A 26,274-nucleotide genomic window follows, 5' to 3' on the forward strand; every position below is an offset into this window, starting at 1 on the left:
CGTAAACACACAAATAAGCAAAGATTATTTCTAAGTGTTGTCAATCAGTGGTAAATTCTGCACTCTCTGCAGAGTTAAACTAACTTGATCCTGATGGGAGAAGCAGAAATGCTGAGAAACATTTTTCACCATAACACCTCTCTGGGGTGTCTGGACGTGCACGTGTGTCGACCGCAGCAGCTCCCCCACTTAGTTTTATTACATGGGGTCGTAACGTTCTTCCGTGCGTTGTTCTCCTGGCTTTTTTTTTTTTTTTTACCTCTGTAGTTGCACATAATACTGCCAAGGGCTAATTGGCATAGTTACATATTCCTCAACTGTATCTGGTTCAGCCTGTGTGTGTGTGTGAGTGCAAGTGTGTGTGTGTTTGTAAGTGAAAACCAGACACAAACCAGCCGAGAGAAAGAGAGGGAGAGACAGGTTGCATCGGCAGAATGTCTGGTTCATGCCCCCAGCTAACCGCAAGTAGCCAAGATATATCGGCAGTTCCTGTGCATTATGGGACGCCGTGCTGGCAATAAACAGAAACAGAGGAAATCTGAAATGAGGTGACTGAGACTTTTTATGACTTGTCCTCTTCAACAATGCCATCTGCAGCCTGAATCACCAGCCCAAAATCAAACACATAACCTGCTATGTATTGTACATATATCTCACTGTCTGCAGCTGAAAAACAAGAACACACACTGAGGTCTTGCATGGAAAAGCTGGACTGTCTTTTCATAGATATTGTCTCCTAGGTTAAACACACTTTAATGAGAAGTCCTCCTCTCCCTCCCGTCTCTCTTCTTTTATCTCCTGTTGTGACTGCTCATCTGGCTCATTGGCCCAGGAAACGTGGCCTGAATCACAGAGGCAAGTTTGATGATGATGAGCTCTCTTCATTCTGAGAGCGTTGACATATTTGCTAGCATAGCCACGATAACTCATTCTGCTATGTCTGTTAGTGTGTTTCTGCACATGCATCAGAGTAAATTGTGAAGGAACAGAATTCAAATAATAATAATAAGCACCAAAGAAACTCTTTTTTATGTCACTGTGTAGTCAGGGTGGACATCACTGACTGACACTGACTTATGTTTTAATAAAAAGCTGATATCATCCTAATATATCAGTGCAACTCTCTTCTTTGCCCCATTGCAAGTGGGATCTTGAAAACATTAGATGTTCCTCCATCCTCTTTGATTTGGTTCTGGCTCTGATATCAATAAGCTTGATTTGGAAGGGAATAACTGAGGTCATCCTGTGAACTTGAACTGGATCCACTGATACTGTTTGGATAGGTGCACAGTAGGCCTTGAGAGACATACAATGTAGCTGTAACCATCACTTTTTTATTCCATGCTAACTGGGCCACCACTGTACTTTGGCTCAGTCCTCAAAAAGAATCATTTGGGGGAATGAAATTGCAGATTGAAAGATGAATTTATACAAATATTTCTCAGAGCCAGTGCTACACTGAGGGTAAGTTCACTGGTTAAAGGATTTTTTTCTTGTTGTCAACAAGTTCCATGACAAGAACAAAACTGACAATGTGTTGATCCTACAAACAAGTACTGTGTGCATATCCAAAGACAGATATATCATATTCCTCTGTGGCACAGAGATCCATTGTTCTCAACACATCAGTTCACTGTCACACTAAGTGACACACCCCTGCATGAACATGAACACTGTAGGTTGTCAGTCAGCCCCACATACAGTACACCATCTTACCAAATTATTATTAATCTGAGGCAGAAAATAGCTCCCAATAAGTACACAATTTACTCTAGTTTGAGTAAACTGCAGTGCCTAGCCTGTTTAGGAAATTACCTAATTTGTTTTTTAAAATTGAAAATTTATGTTTGTGATCTATTTCTATATCTTCAGTGGAACAATGGATGGACAGTTGGTTTTACTGTTGGAATAACTCCAGATGTATGCTTTAAGATGCTTTATTAACATTTGTAACATCTGCTCAGCACCACCAATGCCTCAGAGAAAACTTTGTAACAGAAAATGATAACAGATAAAGTAAATGGCAATGGACAGACTAATATATACTTGAATATTTAAAAGGGAAGTAATGGTAGAATAGGTGTGCCTGCATAATCTGGAGCAGCTCAGCATGAGCATTAAATCTTTTGACTACACATGAGCTATTTCTTATTTGTCTAAGTCCCATGCATTGCCAAAACTTCTACATTACATCAAACTGTGCTCTTGAGCCGCAGAAAAAATACAGCACAATGTAGTTACATTTCACTTTACATGCCTGTCAGTTTATGCATCCTTAATGTCTGACAGGAGAAGCTACGAGATCATTCACACCCTAAATTGTGAAAACAGCCTTATGAACATATTTAACTTGATCCTTGACACAGTCTTTCAGAAGAAAACTGCCTGCAGTGATAAATCACAGATGTTTCTTTTGTCTATTTTGTCACCATTTATTCCGTTAAGAGATGCTTGAGGTCAGAGTATGTCATATTGACTTTCTCCACTCAGATTTTCCCAGCGTGGATTCAAACTAGCAACTCTCCAGCCACAGTCTTGATTCTCTGCCCATTAGGCCACAGCTCATGTTGAAACTCTTTGTACTCTCCAGGATGTTCCTGTTCAGAGCTGCTTGTTGGACCACTCAGCCAAAAGTTTAAGCCACTGTGACAGTTACTGGCAACAGACGGCAGCAGCTCTGCTTGAGTTATAGAAGAACACTCCATGTGGGATCCCACCGTGGGTGAGTTATGCTCCCACTGCCTCACGTTGTCTTTTGATCACAATTTATTGCTGAGTGTTTTGTGTCGACCTTGCCTTCTGACACACTGAGCAGAAAAGTGAGGGTGAGATAATAAGATGATATTTTTATGTTGTCTCTTGGATCTTGCTGAATAGGACTGTATTGATTAATAGACTGAATGGTCTTACTGATTGATGATGTGCAGGATGAAGCTATTTGCAGTGTACAACATGTAAAAGTATGGTGATAATCAGGATAGAGAGTTATTTTGGCTGGTGCAGCTTTGTATCAATTTGTTGAGTTAACTGACCATTTGATAGCAACCATAACTAGACACAGCAGGCCTGTTAAGCTTTGAATTTCTTCACTGGCAGAAATGTTGTCAGTAGGGTTTTAGAAAGAGCAATACTCCATACACCTTTCCAACACCAGAAAACAAGATGAAAATATAAGGAATGGATCAAACTGAGTGCTTATCTTCTCTGACCTAAGCTATATATATATATATTAGCATGCCCAGCTAAACAACTTACCTACAGTACAGTAGTAACCTTGTATGTTTAAGGGCAGAGACTTTACATCTATTGTACATTATTATGTGGGGTTACAGGTTAGATTAGAAAAATACCTGTTCAGGATTGATCTGTCAGTAGTAATCCATCCTTTTCAAGTCATTTCCTCTTGTACAAGTGAAGCACAATGTTTGAATATCTGAATATTTAAGTGTAAACCTAACGGCCATATTGTTTGTCCAAGTATGTTTTTCTACAGTAAGCATTAAACCATCCAAGGCTCATGTTAAAACAAATAAAATTTTAATTCTATGTTGATAAATAACACTGTGTTATAACACTAAGGCTTACTGGCTCTATCCTGCACTACACAAACAATGCTGCTCTTTTATTTCCATGTCTTTTAATGGATCATCAGCTGGTGAGGATGTTGACCTTTGCCTTAGGCAGAGATATTTAGGCTGCACCTAATCTGTTTGCTTTGGTTAAGACAAACTGTTGTGCATTTGCCCAGTTAGTATGGTTCGTTTGGACCGGTGAGGAAGCTGTCAATCAGACTTTGGTGCAGACCAAATACCTAGACTGAGACCATTTGAAAAGAGAGTCTAAGTCTGCTTTCAAGCAGACTCTTGTGCAGTATGCTTGTGGTCTGTAATCTGTGGTCTGCTGTGGTTGTAGTCTCTTTGTATTTTGACAATTCATGAAGTCCATTAAAACACAGTGAGTTGAATCAAATCATGCACAGTCTAGCCAAGATTTCTGGTCTCTGGTGATAATCTTCCTCTCTAATGATAACCTCTGTTTAGCAACATGCACACTCAAGAGATGGTATGCAACGCTCTTGTCCTTTGGCCACAGGTTCACCAGATGTTGCAGCAATGAACAGAGGGGAAAACTAAACAGTCAGGGTAGCTCTGATGAGTCACCAGCCTAATGGACCATGGTATGAAACCTGATATGGGCTGCGTCTGCCTTGAGAGGGCAGTTTAGTGAAAACAGTGTCATTACAACAACCTGAGGCCTCCCAGGCCAGGACCTCATGCGGTGAACAGTATGCCAAGAAATGAAAGAGAGGAGAGGGAGAGGACAGGCTGAACACGATACAATCGGGGATGGAGGGAGTCCAGTTTCAGACAGCGAGAGCAGGGAGGAAGGAGAGCAAATGGGCCAAAGTCTTTGTTTTATCTGGAGCAAATGAGATACTTGCATCATAGCAGCTCTCCAAGAATAATGTCAAAACCTGATGACTCAAAGAGAAAATAGAGAGTTGATGAAAATGAAGCTTAGCCTGTCTCGCCTGGTTAACACTCAAACGTTGGAGCAGAGTGCAAAAGAGGGGCTCGGACAACAGACATGTTTGTATCTCATTATCTCGTTTTTATGTTGTTGTGCATTTTTGATTCAAGTAGGAAACCAAAATAATGGATGCAGACAGTGTGAAATACTCCCAGTTATATAACGCAGCCAATGGCGCAGCATAACCCAGGTGACCAACTGTCAGTCGTCACTCCTCAGCACTCTGAATCTGACCACAGTTCAGAAAAGAGCTAAATTGACTGTACAAAACTAGGGTGTGTATGCAACTCTGTATTTGTAAGAGAGCACTCAAGGTTTTCACTTTTCATTGCATGTTTGTTGGAATGGTGCTAATGTTATTCTATGTCCCCAAGACAAACTGGGAAAAGAATCGACCTTTGCTGCCTTCTCAGCCATCAGCACTCACTCCAGTTCTTAGTCAGCTGAAAATTAGTTTTTTCATTGGCTCAAGTGTAAAACACACAGGAAAACTTGTCTGCAGACCATCTGAGGAAAATAATCGATAAATGTTAAACATTTTTCATGATGGCTTCTGAAATGGATTACTTTTAATACTTTGCAATCCTCTGTCTTTCTATCAGTGATACAATAAACAACACAGACTCAATTTTTTCCCCCAGTTTTTAACAGATTATGTTCCACAGTTCTGACTAAACTGACTAAAATATGAATCAAAATAGCTAAATTCCAATTACAGGATTTAATATGTAGGAGGAGGAGCTTGCTAACTAGCTTACAAGCCAGTAATGCTAAATTCAACTTGAACACTCATAGTTGAGGGAAAGGGCTTCGAAAATTTACCTGAAAAACGAGAGTATTGGAAGATAACAGTTAGCACAATACAGGTTATATTCTTTATTTCAATGTTTTTATTTTTACCACCACAAAGTGCGCGCGCGCACACACACACACGCACACACGCTGCAGTGAGTGCAGCTGTGGTTATGAGCCTCAGTAAGCGCGCTAACCAAACCGAAGTTGGTGGAAACAAGCTACGGGACTTAAGTACTTATTGGGAGAACAGAGGCAAAACGAAGCAACAAACTGTGCCAATAACACAAGGGAGGCGGGAGAAAGCACCTGCTTTTAGGAAATGTTCTCGGGTCAAGGGAATTAAAACAAGCGAGACTGTGGGACTAAGTTAGCTACTGCAATTCTCGAGTTAGCATTGATGCTAGCTAGCCTTGCTAGTGACAACCAACCACCTAGCTTAACAGCGCGATTGTGAGAATTCATTTTCCAAGATGGTTGTCGAAAAAATGAAGGAATACATCGATAATTTACATGTAATATGCTGGTTGCCCCCAAAATTTATCGTGGTGGATTCTTCTGCAGAAGGAAAGGCACAGAACAAACACCAAGGTAAGCTAGCTCGTATTGTTAGCATATGTTAACGTTTATTGCTGGTTGAAAGAGCAGTGCGACTGTTGGGCTTGTGTTAACGATGCTTTGCTTGTTGGTGAACAAATACAGGTGGTTCACTGGACGCATTTCACAGTAGAATTTTGTCACAGGTAAAGGTTATAATATTATAGATAACTGGATTACAGTTTGCTGCTTTATTTCACGGTCCTGGCATTATGGTGGCTCACTGTCATTCTACTGATTGGCAGAAAAGAGCAGAGCATTTGTTAATGTTATTACTAACATCTGTGCTATTCCTGCTATGACAAGTCAAACTGTCTGCTGCCATTAGCTATGTTATTACTTAAATCTTAACGAGTCAAAATCTCTGTTGTGAGAAAAATTCACTGTAGGACGCCAGTAACCAATTAGTGTAATTCAGATTTGAAAGTGGTGGTTTTTAAATAATGGTGAATAAATCACTGGTGTGTTACAGAGTCTCCTTAAATGTGAACAATGGAAACTCTGATTAAATCCTGTATTGGAGTATATAGTACATCTGAGGCACACACATCTTCATGTGTGGTGCAGTTCACATTGCCACCGGTAGTTTCACCCTGTTTCACTGGTTGACCGTTCTCAATGGTAATATATCAACAGAAGGAAGGGAAGAAGACTTGCTTGCTGGCAGTCTGCTGCCTGTGTCAAAATATGTATTCATATATTAATCCTACCAATAACATGAATCTGCTTTGAAAATGCTTTGTGATGAAGGAAATGCCTTTAAATTTTGTTGGATCCCAAGAATGCACACAGTTCCTTTTGGTGAGAAGCACCAATGAATGCACACCAATGATGGGTGAGAATGTAAACATAACTGTGTTTTAAATGTACAAAAACATTTAGAAATAAATCTCCAGCAGCAGCAGCATAGAAGGTGAATAGTGATGAGTGAAACATTTCAGCCATCAACAGCTGAGTGCTGAGCATCTCTCTCTTGAGAGATGATTGCTATCATGTGGCCTGTCAGAGGCTATTACCATCCACATGTGCAGTATTCACTGCCAAGGGCTTCCCTGCCCTCCACTTGGCTTTGGAAAATGTGCAACAAGAGTATTAAGAAATGGAAAAAGAGTGAAAGTAAAGGAAACATTGGGAGACAAAAGAGGGAATGAACTATGTTTTAAGAAAGACAATGGAATAAGGGTGCAAAGTACATATGTTTACTGGAACTAAACTATTATCTAATGGTGGACCCAGCTAATTAGGCATGTCTGCAACAGTGCATTTAAAACATGACATATTGCTGTTGAGCGATGGAGGGAGACACTGAGTTGCAACCAGCTGCTGTGACCTATTCAAATAGCTCATTGGCTTTACGTGGTTAAAATGAGTAAAAATTTCCATCAGAACTGCAGTTAAATGCCATCTCTAGTGCTCACAATAGCTGACACATAATGGAGCTCCTTGTGTGCATGAGACAGGATAGTCTGGAGGTAAAAAATGTGTGCCCTTGTTCATGTTGGTGAATCTGTGGCAGCTGTATTTGAATATATTACTATATGTCCTCCCTCTATGGAATAGTCTGGATTTATGACTGATACTAACTCTGGAAAAGAGCCCACAGTGGAAACAAGCTTTGGGTGTCCGCCCTTTCACCTTGAGGGTCCCACGCAGTACCCTGTCATCACTGCCGTCCCTGTAGACACTCACACAAAAGGCTCTGCTTCGTGTCCCCAGTATGGCACTGCATTAAGACTGAGACTGTGTGTGTGTCTGTCTGTCTGTCTGTATCTGTCACCTCTGGTTTGGGGACACCCATAAACACAGATGTACACACAGACACCCACATCTACGCCCACACACACACACACACACACACACACACACACAGAATAAAAAAACATTGCCACATGATACCAGGGGTTCATGTTCATTTTGGGGAGCTGTACATTTGAGAACCTCAAGATGTCTGTGACTGTTTTCAAAATTATATATTTACACTAAAAGTGACCTGTCTGTGACTTAGCTGCAATCACACATAGCCAGACAAGACAGAAAGACAAACAGATAAAGTTTTTGTGGTGGTGGAAAAGGCCTTGAAAACCATTTTTTCATCACTCATGTAGAAGTCAAAAGAGCATTGTCTGCTGTGCTAATGCATAAATGACCGCAAAGCAAACCAAGTGGAAAACGTGCAATGGCTACAATAAAGTGTGGACAGCAAAGGGGGAGTTAGTGGTCGGAGAAAATGCATTTGAGGCGATGAGTAAAAACGAATGTTCTCACTCCTGATGTCATAGGCAGGGGTGCACCAGCCGGTGAGAAGTCAGTCCACCTTTTTCCTGTCCTGGCATCTCAAGGACGCCCGAGGGAGCCAGACGTCAGCGTCACCGCAGCCATCAACCACCGTCACCATCATCGACACTAACATCATCCTCGACGTGTGGAAGGTAAAGTTCACATATCTTTCATCCATCCATTTTTACCCACTTAGGATGAGTGATTTGGTCCCTGCCTCTCTTTACCTATGTCAGTGACCCTTGTTTTTGTTTTTTTGACTTTCTCCCATATCCCACAACTAGCATAAACACTCTTCTACACAACACCATGTCATTTAAAGTGTTCCTTTTCCTTGGTTTATTTTAGTCTGTAGAACTACTGCATCAATAATTCAGTGGGCTATCAGTCTTATTCTTGTTGGAGTTGTAGCAAACGGGTGTGTGGTATCCAAATGCAGGGTACATCTTTAATACCATATTAAAGATGCTAAACTCATTCAGTGCAAAAAAAATTCAGTGCAAAAAAAAAGACAGAACTAAAAACAATCTTTTCCTGCAAAATGCATTTAGTCAAAACTTACTCTACAGGCTCATGTTTCTTGATATTTATATAAAGTAGCAAAATGTGTACTTAATTTTACCTTGCTTTTGCTTTCCTTCTGTCTTTTTTCTCCCCACTTCCCATCCTTACTGTCTCACCACAGCCATTCACTGTTTGGGTTATAGCGCTTGGATTAGACAAGCCAGAATTTACACATGCAGGAAAGATAAGGGGACATTTTTACGGCACAGCCACTATTTTAGAGGTGCGTATGAGAGTCGAAGAACCATTTTTAGAAAGCAGACACGGCTGGAAAATTGGTGTAAGCTACTAAAAACTGGGTTGTAACATTTTAAGGCCTCATGGCTTTTCACGGAAACACCTCCCCATACAGAAAATACACCTTATTAATCACATAGCTATTAGCATGATTGTCTGTATCCAAGAGGGGTGGGTGGGAGCGTATTAAATATTATACTCTATTTAGTCACATATTCTTGCATATGTTCTTTGTACTCCAGACTCGCCTAACTGAAGAATCTAGTCCAAAAGGATTTCTGCATGTACAGGCCAAAATTAATAATGAAAAGTATTATTTAAGGTTTAGGATTAGGACAGTAAAAACAACATAACAATGACAGCACTGAAGTGGGTCCAAATGTACAGTATTCTACTTATATATTCTGTAGCTGCTCCATTGGTGCATAGGGTTAAAGGCCTTGCTCAAAGGCATCTCAGGGGTGGTCATGAGAGAAAGGCAAGCACTGCTATTAATTTCACTTTCAACAACCAGATAAATCCTGCTAGTTGGTGGATTGAAAAATTGTATAAATTGGTATTTTTATTCTCCAGATATATTCAGCCTGACATTGTTTTAGCCCATTTCTTGTCAGTAAGGGAGGGTATTTGGTTTTATTCTGTCCTCACCAGTTAGCATTGAGTAATGGATTCATTACGCCAACACAGAAGCTGTGGTAGTGGTTGCTAGGTGCAGTTAATCAAACACTTTTCACAACAATAAAAGAATTTGGGCAATTTACAAGTTGCTATTTGTGTAAATCAATTCCTCTGTAGCTGTCACCACTTTTTTGTTGCTGTGTTTCATAGAGGTAGCAAACTAATTATTTAGGAAGAAGATGTTCCCATTCATAATCCAGACCACAAAGATCTTTATTGGTCAACAGTTTCTGTTATGGCTGTCTGTTTCTGGGAGAAACAGCCATCAACTGGTACACCAGACACCAGACCTGTTTCAGTGCCCAAACAAATTGAATATGTGGGTGGTGATTCAAAGGTCTGGAGCCAGTCTAGTGCAAATCAGCAACCTTTTGGTAACAAAACATGGTTTTGGACATCACTACCAAACATTATAAATTAAGAACTTGGGTAAATTTAGCCAGATCCCTGTCTATATCTTTTGTTTTTTTAACCAAATGTTGCCAACCTTACGCAGTAGTGCTTTTGAAATACTGACTAGTAACATGATTATCCACTACATGCAGTTAACTTGGACAGAAATGAGCTGTGGTCCTCAATGGAGGCCCCGCGCTTACATTTTCTCTATGTTTTCATATGTCTACGATTTTGCCTTGAGTCCCAGAAACCAACCAGTATGCTGGTTAGCTTGTGATAATCTGAAATGCAGATTTGTTTTTGATTAGCAGTCCTACAGTGTAAACAAGATGCAGCTATATTAGGTTCATTTTGTGCAGTAAGTGTTCAGGTTGTTGTACCATTGCTACATTGGATACACAGTCTGTATTGGCACCAGTCATAGGCAGGGCTTCCCCGGTGGTTCATCGTGCCTGTTGGTGACCTGCTGTCCTGTATGGTAATGGTGTCAGTGGGACACAGAGTCCTCTGTGCAGCAGTTGCACACTGGCCCGTTGTGACTGTGGCTAGTTAAACAGAGGCCTTGTATGCCCCTCCATGAGTGGCACATGTGTCCTCCCCTTGCTGTTCTGCTAAATATAGCAACAACAACAATGGCACCGGGAAAAGCCTGGTTAGAAAAAACCTGACCTCAGATGATATCCGTTTACAGCCTATGAATAAAGCATAGAGAAATTTTACTACTACTAAGGAGGGTTGTTTGCTGGAGCTATTCATCTGTTTCATCCCTTCATGTCTAATTAGTATCAACTTAGATCTATAGGTGGAGGTATAGAATGTTGTTTTTTAGAACAGTAAATGGAAAAGGTGTGGAACTATGTTTTGTTTATCAGCTGTTTATATGGAGAAAGTAATTTTTATTTAGATGAAAATGGTGCAGATTATTAAAAACTTGTTTTTCTCTTCATGAACAGACGTCACTTGAATCCACAGTTAAAGGTTTTTTCCTGTTTAACCCAATTTGAAACTGTCCGCATATAATATAAAAGGTGCCTGGCTTTATCAGGCCTAGTGCCAAAATCGCTAACCGGATCAGCACAATACAGTATATTAACCCCTCAATCCCTCCCACACTGGGGGGAACCATTAGAACAGTCCCTGGTGGAATATATCATAGTTATAGCTCTTAACCTTTGTAGCTCAAATGGTCCCATGCATATTGGTCTGGACGCCTGTGTTCCTCCCCAGTGGTCCGCTCAGCTGACAGCCAGCGATTAAATTATCATCATCAATTGGAATCGTTGCTGTGGGTCCTGATACGGGGCAGCCTCCGTTAAGAAAATGGCACGTTCCTCGTTGAGAGGATCTGTCTTTGGCTGGAAGGCATGGAGGGACTGTGCAACCTCAGGCAGTGAACTGCAGCTATTGAATGGCCTCCTTTCACCCATGGGGCTGTGAAATGATTTATTGAATAGAAGAAAATAGATTTTAACGTGTTTTCAGACTTGCAGTGCAGTATAATAGGCTGAAAAGGGCAAATAAATATTATCACTTCACATTAATAATGATTGATGGCTCAGGGGGTTGGCAAACATGCCTTATAACTCAATGCATTAACAGAAGAATGTTAAATTTAGGATATTCCAACAAAACATACTCCAGTTAACTCTTGTGATGAAGTGGGATTATTGACTTATCCTTTGTATTTGTAATATAAGAGTTGATGAAAACTGACAGTGATAGAAGGAGCAGTGAGACCTTTACTAAAAGTAATACCTCAATGTCATAATACAAGTAAAGTCCTGCAAGCTTAATTTCACTTGAGTAAAAGTACAGAGGTATTAGCAAAATTAGCAGAAGAAGTGTTATATTATTATATATGGCTGTTACTGATGCATGAATGTGTCAGCAACATTTTAATGTTAGAACTTTTCAAGGTGGAGCTTATTTAAAGAAGTTTGTATGTTCTTTTTCTGTAACATGTCATGTGTCATGTGATGAAAATGCACAACCCACTCTAATGGCAGTTTGTGAAATAGGCACAAATGTAATCTATTGTGTCATGTACACGGACACAGATGCAAGTGTCTCAAAGTTCAATAACTTGGATTAATGTATACACAATGACTGATTGTGTCTTGTATTGACAAGTGATGTGAAATTTAAGAAAATGGTTTTGAACCTTGGGGTGTTGTTGTTGACTTTTTTTTTGTTGTTGTTGTTGTTTTTGCTCATGCTATTCAGGCTTTTAAAAATCCTTTAAATAATCAAGGATAAAAAAGCCCCCTTATACACACTTTATCTTGACAAGATTAAGAGATCTCATGCTAAAAGGTTGTGCAGCTTGCCTACTGAGGGTTTTATACTGATACACTTACAGGAATGAACACTTGAATGACATTAACTTGAAAATAATGATTTTGAATTTCATGATATATTTTCTGGCAGATGACTATTTCATTAATCAGCAAATCACGAACTGTGCTGTAGTTCTGTATGACATACTCTCTGATACAGCATTCACATCTTTAGAAATCTTTTTCCATATATTACATGACACCTAATTTTACCAAACATGGCTAGTGAAGCTCTGCTTATAGCTATTTTTATTCAACAAGCAGGATTTATTTACATTTCAGCCCTGTCGGTTACTCCCAGCCCTCCCCAGCCTCTTAAGCGTCTTGTTATCTCTGTTAGGTGTGTTTGGTCAGGAGTGTAAGAGCTGGATGCTGTATGGACGTCTTGTTCCGTGTGTTTGCTTTTCGTCACTGGAGTGGCGAGAAGATGGATGAGTCTTTCAGTGCTGATAACTCTGGTTTTTGCCACCATTAGCTACCAAGCAGGCTAACACCCCCTGTGATCCCTCTTCATCTCAAATAGACTGGAAAATCTAAGATTGTAGAGCTGTCAGGAGTGACCACTTCTATATTCAGTCCAACCATGATGGACAACCTGGGTTCATACCCAGCAGTCTCAGTACCTCTCAGTGTAGGTCTTCTCACTCTCTCTTCTTTCTTTCTCTCTTTCACACACGCTCTGTCTCTATTTGGAAGAAATACACAGAAACGCAGGAAGGCAGAGTTCCTAGATCCGTCAAAGCTAATTTGTCCGAGCAGTTTGCCAGCAACACAAGGATTTAGACAACGAGGGAAATTATGTTGAAGTAAACATGCCTGCTTGCATGTAAACTCATCAGCACTCGCAGCGCGTTCCAAATAATTCTGTCTAATTTTCAGAGATGAAGTGGAGGAAAATGCTTTGCGATGGTGCAGAGAGTCGTCAAGGTTTAAGTTGTGGACTGTATAAGTTTGCGTCATGGTTCCCAGACTGCGGCGCTGCACGCGTCATGAACAAAAAGAGCTGGAATATTTCCTTTCAAGAGTCATGGGAATCTTAATATTCACAATCCAGCTCTCTGATTGTACCTACTCTGCTAAGCTCTTTTCTCTGCACAACAGCCAAACATTAAACATTTTAGCCCCTTGATTAGAGCTGAACGCTCCATCTGCATGATTAGCCAAGCCTGTAAAACACAGAGGAAACATTGTGGTTGTATTTTAAAGGGATATTAATTAAGTTCATAAATTTCAATAAATAAAACGTTTTTTGCAGATCATTGTGCAGAAATTCCTAACTAATCATGAAATCCTAAAATATAAGGACAAAAGCTCACACAGTGGGGTTAGTCGTAGGGTTCAATAAGAATAGTCGTGTATTAAAGATGCTAATATACAACTTTCTGTATATTCATCATTTTCCTTCCAAGAAATTATACTCACATCACCAGGATTGAGTGTCTTGGAAAATTATACCATGATCACATTGGAAAACCTTGGAAACACAATTTAAACCAAAACAGCAAACCCCCTGAAAAAAATTCTAGGTCAGTAAGTAACTAAAGGTTAGTGAGGCAGCTTTCATTTTAAGTTTACAGACTCATAACTGCACTGGATAATTAAAGATTTAAAGACTGTTGACTTAGGCTGCTGAATGAACATGTGGCATCATATTTTGAGTTTTGTCATGGAAAGGGATCACATTTTAAACTGAGACAAAGTAAATTTTGATAGATGAAATAACACCCTCTTCCCCGTACAAAGGAAATATTGAATTGATAATTAACAAGATGTGCTAGTGCTCAATTCAATACAATAACTTGGTGATACAACCTTACTTGGTCTGGTAAAATTAAGAAGGTCAGTGGCTAATAATACGAAAAGAAAGAAAAAGTTGATGCAGCAGAAGCAACATATCTATAAATTCCCCTTTAATAAACTTTAGTTGGACATTGCTGTGTAATGGACATTATTGTGTAATTTTCCTGATATGATAACTTCCTCATTGTGCTACAGTTAAACTATGTTTAAGCATTGACCAGTATCACATAATTGTTACTTTTGGACCACTGTGGCTGCTATTCAGCAAAAGTCACACAGACTTGTATTTATTTTTGTAAAGAAACAGCTTTTGGTATTGTTTTTGCAAAGGATGTCTGGTTTTTACCATAATCTTCAGTCATGTCCACAGTTAGTACATTTAAAGAGGCTGTTCCCAAGTCACACTACAACTATAACGAACTTCTTGACCCGCACATATTTAGAAACCAGTGTGTCAGATGTAATCTCCATCTCACCTGATTTATTGTATGCAGTCCATGATTAAATTTGTACCAAGCCTAACATCTAACAATCGTGATTTAATACTTATCTATTTGAGGCTCCTTTATATCAAAAGAGGTTTAGGACCTCCTGTGATATAGTATCAATTACTGCATATTTTAAGAGCTTAGTGGTAGGTAAAGCCCAATGAACAAATATTTGGTGTGTTGAAGCAAACATTTTCCCCTGTGTTTAATCGTTTGGGGGAACAGCAGACCTGTGTAGGTGTCCTTCAGTGAATCTCAGTGCTACATAAACACTTGTGGTAGAAGGTGTTTACTCGAATCTCCAGCAGACGTGTGCTCAGCTTCCACGGAACAACTTAAATGTGTTGGTTGCATGGCCAATTTGACCTCCTTGAGAACCTGCGGCTGGTGTGTGTGTTTGTAACATATCTATTACAAACACAAGGTGAAAATGCTGCTGGAAATTAGAGGAGTTTGGAATGAATGAGGCCCTCCTCCCTCCTTTCTGAAAGTGTCTTTTGTTTGTTGTATGCAAAGGGTAAAGCTCAATATGCAGCCTACATACATCCACAAATCATTTTACGCATAGAGCCAGAGTGTGTGTAATGAGGATAAAAATATCAAACTATTCAGTAAGTATGTCTTTGTAGAACATCAGTTTTATTAAATGTGTGGACTTTTGTGTGCATGCACATTACAAAACTGATGTGATTCTGTGCACATCGCTGCTTTCAGCCGTTGATCTAGAAGTCTCTGTATTTGGCTGTTTCCTTCATTGTAAGTCACTCTGAATAAAAAACATAAGCTAAATACCTTAAATGTAAATGTGAAACCCAAGTATTGTTCTTCACGGTAGGAAGCCTTCTGGAGGAAAGTAGCCTCTCATAGGGGAGATCTGTCAGCCTAATAATGCTACTATATCTGAAGATGGATATGGACATTAAAATTCAGCGGAACATTGGTGCAAAGATTCTCTTGAGACTGTCCTCCCTTGTGCTAATGTACATTAATGTATGCAGAGAAACATACAGAAGGACTTGCTAACAGTGGTGTGTATTACATTACTTATGAAGAACTTCCTTTATGACAGTTATTACTTAGCCCTAACCTTTGTCTAACCCTGAACCCTGACCCAGACCTAGCACTGTCTGGGACTGTGTCATTAGCTGCGTGGGAGACAGTCCCGGATACTCTATATCGCATTGCAGAGTTTAGGAAGGTGACTTTATGCAGCTCTTTATCAGATATGGGTGAGATTACCTTACATATTTTCACCAAACCAGTTTGTCCTCATCCTTGAAGCTTCTCCTTTTGCGAAAGAAAAAGATACTGCTGCCAAATGATGTGTAAATCTCACTTTCTCTCTTTGTGAGGCTAGTGTTTTCAAGACCGACTGGAATAGTCTTATTGTTGCTGCTTTTGGTGAAATGTGGAAAACACATATCAAAGCCAATAGTAGTTGCATCGGTTGCTTTCTTACCTTTGTCCAAAATGAGCAGTAATGAGCCTATTCCAGCTTAGCGGAAGACAACATCATTTCATTAATTAAAGCATTGTCACATCATAAATCTGATTATTTTGTCCACTAGTGATCTGTGGCAGTTTTTGGAGTCTACAGATTTACATCTGAGCCCCTCAACTCCGCCTTTTTTTTCCCTGGGCCTATAGATTTACATTAGTCTTTCTGTAGAGCGGAGGAGGAAGCAGACTGAAACATGGCACAGGAAAAGGTTTATGGGGTCGCTATCTATTTACAATGATCTACTTTTAATCCCTGAGGAGAGGACAGATATACATTTATTCCCACATGTAAATGCAGGAGGGAGCTCTCTCTTGGAATTTATTGTGCAAGATCCTTCAGCTTCATAAAAGCAATGTCACAATTTAACGTGACACAGCTTCCTGTAAGAGAGATCTACCCTGAGGCCAATTTAAACAGCCTACATTCAGCTAAATTCAAACTGATTGAATGACTGGTGCATACTCAGCACTGTCAAGCTCACTGCTGAGTCTCCCATTCACTTTGACACTCTAACACCCATCTCAGACCAGTGCCTCGTTTGACGTACCATGTTTGACAGTGCAAAAGCTGTTTTATTTCAAAATATTTGCTCAATAATTCAGAGACAGATGTGCTCGTATTCCCATAGATTTGATTTCACGCAACTTGAAATAAAAGCTCACCCCCGCTCATAAAATGCACCAGTAAGCTGAGTCTGCTGTGGGTAGGTTATTTTGCACATGGAAGGAGGGATACATTTCAGATTGTTATCAAGGATTGTCCAAAGACTACACATGCCTTCACTGCTATACTGGGGTCTTGGCACGTCAGTATATTTGCACAGTTCTTCGTGCACACCGACAGACTTATGGAGTCAGTCACACTATTACATTTCTGTTGCTTGTATGCCAGTAAAAATGTTGTATTCATGTCTTCTTGTGTATGCTGATTTGGCACTTATAGTTACAGACTTGCACAGCTCACAGCAGTTTTTGGTGTACATGCCCAAGGACTTGTCAGGATGTTATACCAAAACATGCTCGAGTAGATGGAAAGAGAGGGATTATTCCCCTGAGATATTCAACAAAAGGGTGGTAGACAAAGTTATGATTGTAACTATGATGTCTGTCTTTGCCTTTTGTCCATCATGTCCTTCTTCAGTTTGTCTGTAGTTTGATAAAATTGTCCAATAGTTATGTTTTGTAAGCATATTGAAGAAAACCAGTTCAGTTCTTTTTTTTTTTTTTAACTGGTGCATTGCCAGTAAAACAGTAGTGTTATTGTTGATTTAGTGTTGAAGGACAGGCAGGCAGAAGGTCAGAATGTTGGGAAAGGCATTATATCATACATGTGGATGCTGAGAGGAGCAGAGGGTGACGTGGTCTTTTTTTTGTCCATGGATCAAAACCATTCTACAGTTCACATAGCCTTTTTAGTTGAGAATGTCTGAATGTGAATCTCGCTGGTGGCGAGATAATGTTCCTTTCAGTTTTCCCCCTCACCTAACGATTCAGCTGCTTTTAGTTCTTACTTTTCAACTGACATCCAACCTAATTCTGCGATCACATTTCAGTTGAAAGTTCAGATCCTCTTAGCACGCTTAAAGCTTTGAACTTAAACTTCAACTCCTTTCACTGTAAGGTTAGCCATTTCATAGCATATTAAATACATGAACTCAGGGGACACACGTACATACTCAAAGCAGAACCCAAAGTCAAATCTTATTTGTTTGTATATCCACATGCATTTCATTATAATATGTGTCCATATCACAGTGCTCCAAGGCTCCACCTGACCAAGAAAGTGATGTCACCCTCTTAAAACCAGACGTGTGATATACCCAAGGCCACATGACCGCTTTATATGTCAACTCTACCTGCCATGACATCTTCATAGGTTTGGCCAAAAGACTTATTAGTTTAACACAGGGTGTATACAGTTCATATCAAATTCCCTTTCTGAGCTTTGAGTTATACTGTCAAAGGAAGCCAAAATAATTCAAAGAAATCTATAAAAGAAGTTTATTTTGACAAATGGTGCTATACTATATCATCAGGCTTTCCAGACAATAGTGCAATCTGATCATTTGATATCAGAAATACACAGTTCCAGAGAGGCATTTGGCAAACAGGCTGCATATTATCAGGTGAAGGTAAAGAATAAGAGTTTTTTGGTGGCAGCCGACTGGCAGGTTTATTAGGCGAGATGTAATTTGATATCCAGAGTGTCTCGAGAACTGATGTAGTTTGTGTCAGAGCCCTTTTTGATTCATTGAGATCCTATAAAAGCTAAGAACAAACCAACCTCCTCCTAACCTGATGCCTTAAGGCTCCTGTCACCACAAAGTCTCAGGCCAAAAAATGTTCAGTTGAAAGATTACATCAACATTTACCCTGATGTCAAATGCCAAATAAAAGAGGACATTAATTGGACTTGCTTGTAAAATCTAATATAATGCAGTCATTTTGAAGGCATGCATACTCTACGTGAGTAGAGTTATGTTTTTATATCTTACCCCACCAGTTTGTGCCATTTCATCTGACTGAAATTATTATTTTTTCTTCTTCACACTCATAGACTGTAGTTGCTTGATATCCTTAGATTTCTTAAGTATCATCCACAGTTTGGGATTTTAAACAAACTCCCAACTTCATCAGAAACCTTGGCGTTAACAGATGAGCGATCATCATTTCCTTGGAAAACCAACTTTAATGTTCCACTGTAATTTTTATTGGAAAACAGACAGTCTTTGGAATGTAACATAATACCAGAAGAGAACCAGTACACACTGGCTGATACGTACACCTAACAGTGTAAGTGACAGCATGCAGGTTTCTATTTACCTGCTTCTGCTGTTGTACTTTAATTATTCCACAAAAGCAGAAAAGAGATGACTGACAGCGAGGAAGAAAATGCTGTTCACTGTTAGGATTGAGAAAACTTTAGGCATTCTGCTGAACAAAAGGAAGATTTTTACAGGAAGAAGTTTAAGAAATTTAACATTGTAAAATTTAGCAAATAGTGAATAATGTGATCACTTATGTGAGATTCTAGGCAAAGAAATAAAAAGCAAGGAGAGGGGAAGTTAAAATTTTCTCTGCCTTTGACCCAAATCTGCCTCGCTGAGGTAAATTTCAACTCCAGGAAAGAGAATCCCACAAATCTTTGCCAACAGACAGACTGACACGGACAGAATGGTCCCACCAATGGGCCGTGAAGGCTGAATTTAAAGTATCTCTTTTACAGCGAGGGGGAAAATATAAATATTGTTCTTGAAAAAGCTTGGAAGTTGACTATTTCAATCAAAGATTTTTAAAACTCTCTGATGTTACAGAAATGAACTCATAGGTCCAGGAGTTCAGCTGAACGATTTATCAGAGTCCCAAGAGAGTATTTTTGTTCTATTTTGCAGCCAAAATCTCTTTCAGTCTCTAACCATCATATTATTCACTGAATTCACTTGCCATTTCATTTGGAAAGTATTAGTAACTCTTAACTTTTATAACTTTACATGGACATTTGGGGCAGAAGAGTGTTTTGGGCCATAAACTTTAGTTGTTATAATATAGGATATGATCCTTTCAGTTCACATTGAAGCTAGATAGTGGTACACAATAAGTCAGAATCTGTCAGTAGATGTGAAAACAATGCTCCCAATAATGAAAATACTAAGAGCTGAGAATTGCTTTATATAAGAGGTCTGGATTTTTGCTTCTGACTTTTTGAGTCTATGGAATAGTTCTGGATTTTAGGATGTATGCTTATTCACTTTCTGTCTTCTGTCTGAGATTTAGTCTAAGCTAATCGGTCGCTAACTTCAGTTTAATATTTAGCATACAGATATGAGTGTGGTATCAATCTACTCAGCTAACTCTTGGCAAAAAAACAGTGTTCCTTTATTACATCTTTAAAATTGCTACATGACTCAGGTAACTTGATTTATCTTCAGTGTTTGTACAGAACACAGTTTGTATCAGACTCAGGAAAAAACACTTATGTCAGCGGTAATTACTGGACACTGGACATATGAGGGTTACTTGCCAGTGTGAAATTGACTGATGTTTGTGTAATAGTAATAATAAAAAGTAATTAACTGGTCATATTCCTACTAACTCAGTCAACATGAATTATGAAAGTAAGTGTAGCTCATTTTAACACGTCCCAACAAATGCATCAGCATCAGCGTCAGCATCTTTGATGTGAGCACTTCTAAGGCTTTTAAGTTGCAGCAGAAAACCCGAAAGTGATATTAACCAGTAGTATTTAATATAAGTCAAGTGTCTAGAATACCAAGATAATATTCGGACAAATACAGCTGAGCATCTTCAGCAATTCTCCTTCTCTCTGTCCATCTCTCTCTCACACTTCCCCCTCCCTCTCCACCCAGTGTCATTTGTCAGTGTGACAAATACGACTTGTAGCTAAATGTGTCCTGTTGTCCCCAGACTGCACTAAACACCAGTCATGAAAAAGTCATTGCTAACAGCCAGACATCCTGATCCAACTTGTGTCATGGTAGATGCATTAAGCCCCCCTGGCTGCCTCCGCCTCCTCTTCCTCCTCACCCCTGTGGAGAGGGAGTAGAAGGGAGATGGGGAGAGTAAACAGCAGGAGGTATGAGTTGGTTGAGAGTGAGACAAGAGAGGTGGATGGATGGGAGTAAAAAGTTGAGAGAACGAAGGAGGGCAAAGTTCGCTGAAGGGAGGACAGACGCTGGAAAAGAGCTGGCAAAAGATGAGGAAGAAGACTGATAGTTATTGAGTGAGAGAGAAGGCAGAGAGAGGAGGGGAGTATAAAGTAGACATGCTGGATTGAATGTAAACTAAAGCAGGGTAGCACAGTGGGGGGTGTATTTCAGAGTACCTGAGGGACAGCCTCGCAAAGCAGCCCCTACAAGCATCCACAACCCCTGATGCGTCCAGCAGCTGTTCCAGTGGAGCACTCTGCGTGTCTGGCTTCTGGGAAACACATTTTCCCTCCAATTGTGGGGTCTCTTTCTCTCTCTCCCTCTGTCTTTCTCCCATCATGGGTAAAACATATCAAAGCAGTGTGCCGTACATCAGGAACACATTGGCCCTCTGGGGTCACTTTGAGAAGTGATTTTTACTTTTTTTTTTTACTCCTCTCCTAATTTTCCTACATCTGTCTCCAGCACTTACTTTGTCATCCAAAGCTGCTGTTAATGTTGACCAAGAGGCTTATTAAAGGAAAGTGTTAACGGAGGAGCAGTTGTCACATTATAACAGCAGAGGATGATGTTCTCATTGTGACTCATTGTGTGAGGAATTATTGGTATTTTTCATTCAGATGGGAGTTGCAGTGTTCCTCTACAGTTTGTCTGACCTCCCTATTGCACACCTGTCAGACAATCAGCTGAGTTCTGCCTCTGTTAGAGCAGGTGCTAATATACGTGTGATTCAGCTTGACTGATATGGGCTTTTAAATGCCAGTACTAGTAATTTTTTTGAATGATCTTTCCAACTGACCTTACTGTTTTCCCTGGATTATTTTTGTCTGAATTATAATTTATACCACTGGTTTCCAACCTTTAACCTTTGTCCTTAAAACACATCAGTCAAGCTATGACTTGAGCTGGGAGGTGTTTAATCAAAGAATGATTTTAGAGGCCTGTAGGTTGGGAAGTATTTAGAAATATAAGATAAATATTCTTTCTCATGCTTTTAATTATCTTGTAACTTGTAACTTTCTTTTAAAGGTTCATTGTGTAGTATTCAGAAAACACTTTGTCATTAATGACATGGTGGCCATTAAGACTGCAGTCAGCATCCTGTTGCCCATGCTTTCACTTGAACTCTTTCACTTTCACTTGAAGGTAGGCATGAGTATAAATAATTATTAATATAATTTGTAATGATTATCATATAGATTGTACTGACCAATGACAAAAATACAAATATTGGTTTTACAAAGATATATTCCCACCATGCAAAAAGCCAAGCATGCATGAAGGGTCAAAAGTGTCCTGTTTAAAAAGAACAATGAATATGAAAGCATCTGGGATACTAGAGGAAATACTAAGCTTAACTAAACAAAGCTGCAAAAACATAACTACCAGTAAGTCTTACCTCGAGAGAGAGAGAAAAAAGAAAATCATAAAGAGACATTCTTAAAGGCATAATCATCAGTTGGCGTACAGCAGTCCACACTGTCTGCAATTCAATTTGCAACTCTTGAAGAGATAGTATTGATGAGTGTTTAGCCTCTTTGACATCTAGCTGCCCTCCACAGAGTAACTTAGAGAAAGAGAATAAGCCAAAATTCCTTGAACACTAATACTGGATGCAACAACACTGAGCTATGGTACCTTGACTACACATGTGTTTTTATGACTCAACAAGGCTGGAAAAGAGTTAGGAAAAGGAATAATGTACAAGTGGACCAGAGAAACTTTGTTCTAATAAACAGGTCAAATACAGGTGGCAAAATGTTCCTAAATGCTGTGAATGTTTAGGTGAGGTTAAGTCCCAAGGACCAAAGTAATTGTTGGTACAAATTCGAAGTAAGATGTAATTCAAGTGGTGTAGTGTAAATCCAATTAAGAAGTGTTAGACACAGTCTGAAATCTGTGGATTCCTTGGGATGTAGCATTGATTTGCTGGTAGAAAATAGATAAGTTGAAATTTATGATCTGTTTAATAGAGATGCCGTTTTCCGTTTAAAGGGGCTGTTCATCGATTAAAGTTTCTTGCCGGGTGCAGGTGGTGGTGATGGTCACTTTCTAAGAGCTTCAGCCATCTTTGTGTTTACTATACAAGAGGTTAGACTAGGCCCTCTGAGTGGTGCTATTTTTTCAGGGCAGTCTGGAAGCTACAGTGAGTAGCTATCAGAAAGTTGGCGCTGGGGCTAGCTGGTTAGCATGCTAACCAGAATCGAACTAGAAGCAAAACAAAAGTGACCATTGGCGTTGCTTTCCACTGCTGGACACAACTCTTCGCTAGTATTGAGTATCTTGAGACAAGACAATGTTAGAATGGGGAAGTCATGACAATGTAACATGGATGAGGAATAACTGTGGGTGGAGAACAGGCATGAAGCTCAGCACAGAGAGCGAATCAGACTGTCGACATGCCAAACACAAAACACAGTAATTGGAGAGTAAGTAATTGGACGCATCCAATTTTCCTTGAAGGGGGAAATGGGTTTTGAGGAGTGGTGAGTAATAGAGGTGCACCACTGTGGGGAAAGTGGATCAGTAAAATATGAGAATCTTTCCTCCAAAGCGTTTGCCATGCACTTTAAGCCATCCTGGCACTGTTAACAACAACATGTCATCGAACTGCTACCTCAGAGATTATTGTTCTTTCCAATGTCTCCAAATATTACAACATTAAAAGCTGACTCCGGTAAATGTTAGGCTAAGTAACAAGCATTTTCATAACAAAGCCATGGATACTGTCATACCTTTGGCTAGTCAATAGGAGATATGACTCATAACTCATCCAGAGGGCTAATAGCTAATGACTTGTCATGGCATAATGCAAGAGATACTTTGAATTAATGTTTTCCCAGACTTGTAGTCTCATAGTTGAGCATTGAGACCAATTTAGAGTTAGGGTTACATGTCAGAAGCCGTGACTTTGCAACCTTCTTGGGCAGCAGTGCTGCCAGCCAACCAGCCAACCTGACAGCAGCAGCGGTCAAGCTGCTTCATGATTTCCCTGTCAGCAAGGTGAGTCAGGCCGTGACTAACCAGCGAGACTAAACCACTATCGAGTCTCTACATCTATGGCATGAGGGCCAGCAGGCATGATGTGTAGCACAGGAGTAATTCTATCTATTCCCCTCTATTCTCTGCTCTCCCAGAAACATAACACACTCTTTTCTGTCTGAGAGACAGAGGGTGGGGTTAGTTTTGTTCCCTTGCTGGATCCTGACACGAACCTGGAAGACTTGGAGCCACAGGGGCCAAATGTCTGGGAGCTACCCAGTCCTCAAGGCACCCAGACTGAGAAGTGAATGCCAAGAGGCTGCCTCGTCTGGGCCGGGTGTCTCCCTGGGGCTTGGACTACAAGCATAGAGATGAAGGGTGGATGGGACTTAACATGGACAGCAGGAGCCTATACTGTAATTTGATGTAAATTGTGGCCTAAAATTTGCCATGTGAAGACAGATATAGTATGATGTACTCATAATTTCTACCAAAATCATCAAAACATTGTTGATATTGATCCACTGGCATCAAATTTGACAAAACCTCATGTAGAAATGTGGGAAAAGCTTCTCGTGGTGTTAACAGCAGCCTGTCGTCAGTCAGACTGAGGAGTCGGCTATTGACTTTTTGTCCGTTTTTTCATGAGGAGACAAGAGCTCCACTTTGACTTAAAAATGTGACCAATATGAAAAATTATACTTGTAGCTATTCAACTACAAACTGCATGGTGCACCATTCTTGGAAGACATGTAAATGTAGCAGGAATGAAAGCTTTCAAAGAGGCACTTACAAAAAGAACAGAGAAGACTGTTTCATGTCCTTATGAGCCATGTCATTCTGATGCATGCCTTGCTACTGATCAATATTTTCAAATTGACAACGTGTTAAATGATTAGTTGTAATGGCGGAAGGCACTCGTAGTTTTCCCCAGCTCCATACCAAATACTGGTTTAGCATCTTTTAATTGAACTGATTTTCTGCACTCTTATTAACCTCTTCTCCAGCAGCAGCAGACAGCTGTTCTGATAAACCCACTGTACAGTGTTTCCCATGCACCAAACAGGAGACAGAAAAAGTCACCTAATGTTACTAATTAATAATTCTAATTCTAGCTGGCAGTGTAAAAAGAGTTTTTACACTGAACCTTGCCCAGGACTTTACAGGAAATTGGGCACTTTCCCTTCAAAGCATTGCAGTTTGTACTTAAAGCCTATGTTGGTGTGTTTGTTTGTTGTTTTTAATGCCTACGCTGCCAACCACATAACAGGGAGCTGTGAGAGCCAGGCCAGCCACCCAGACATGATGCAGAATTAAGCAGCTTAACCGCACCAAGCCAGCCAATCAGAAAGAGCCTAATGGGAATACATGGACCTGGGTATTTAGCTGTCACAGGGCCGTCAGCAGGAGATGGAGAAGCGACCGCGCTGTGGTGCCGCAGTCTGTGATTATGCTCCGCCGCCAGAGGAAAATCAAAGTACTGATTACACTCTGCAGCTCGCTGTGGGCCTGGCCTCACAGACTCAGTGGTCAGAGATGACTGACACTCAAATGGCAGTGGAGAGAATTTACAGTTTCTGCTTTCTTATGTAAAGCAACCCTCCGTAACTGATAATCAGGGATTCCGTTTCATTTTGGGAATCCCATAAAATGTTGATGCTCCAGTGCGGCAAGCTTCCATTGTGCTGTTTATACACTTCTTCCAAATCTGCTGTCAACCATGCAAGACTCTGAGAGATACTGAAATCCTCTTCACACTCATCCCTGCCTCTGCATTGATGGAAACACTGATTACAGTGTTGCTCAGCGTGGAATTAGTCCTACAACCACATGCTGGTCAGAAGTGGCCAATGTTCAGACGGTAATAGAGAGAGAAAGGCAGCCTGTTTTCTTTTCCAGGGTGGTTGTGTTGTCACATTTAGATTTTTCAGCTTCGTCCTCTTCAGTTGTTCGTCTGAGCTTACAAAGTCTATACAGCTGAGTGCGGCTCAAGTTACTGTTCATGTAGTTGTTCTAATTCACTGTGAAAAATGTCTTATAGTGGAAACAATTAGTCATCCAGCAAACATAAAATCTATTCTCACTAATGATCTCTTTTAAAGAGAAATATTTGATATTCTAAAAGACTTGTCCAGAATGGGTATATGGTGTTGTGTAGTGTTCTGAAAGTAATCATTTCAGATTAATTTCAGTTCTTCACTGAAAACTAAAACTGCTGTTTGAAGCTCTCAGTGTTTTCTCCATACAGCACTAGCACACTGACATAACAAAAACGGTTGAATAATCTTAATTTTCTCAGTAAGTGAACATGATAAGGATTAATACTGTGTAATCCATCTTTTTGCCGGCAAGAAAAAAAGCTTTTAACCTATTACTGCTAATTTTCTGTTGTTTTTAAATTAAAATTATTGAACTTTTAAAACCCAGCAT

General features: G+C 39.9%; 1 long non-coding RNA gene across 2 annotated transcripts in view; it reads left to right on the top strand.

Annotated features, from left to right (window-relative positions):
- Positions 1-2,595: 2,595 nt before the first annotated feature.
- Positions 2,596-26,274, top strand: part of LOC127139214 (uncharacterized) — a 114,952-nt gene continuing 91,273 nt past the window's right edge. The window contains exons 1-2 of one of the 2 annotated variants that reach the window (XR_007809237.1): positions 2,596-2,722; positions 8,199-8,348. This is a non-coding gene — a long non-coding RNA (uncharacterized LOC127139214). Of the gene's footprint in view, positions 2,723-5,439; positions 5,914-8,198; positions 8,349-26,274 lie in introns of those variants that run through there. The other variant, XR_007809236.1, reaches the window with a different exon arrangement.

The sequence above is a fragment of the Lates calcarifer genome, linkage group LG23 (assembly GCF_001640805.2).
Source record: "Lates calcarifer isolate ASB-BC8 linkage group LG23, TLL_Latcal_v3, whole genome shotgun sequence".
Taxonomy (NCBI): domain Eukaryota; kingdom Metazoa; phylum Chordata; class Actinopteri; family Centropomidae; genus Lates; species Lates calcarifer.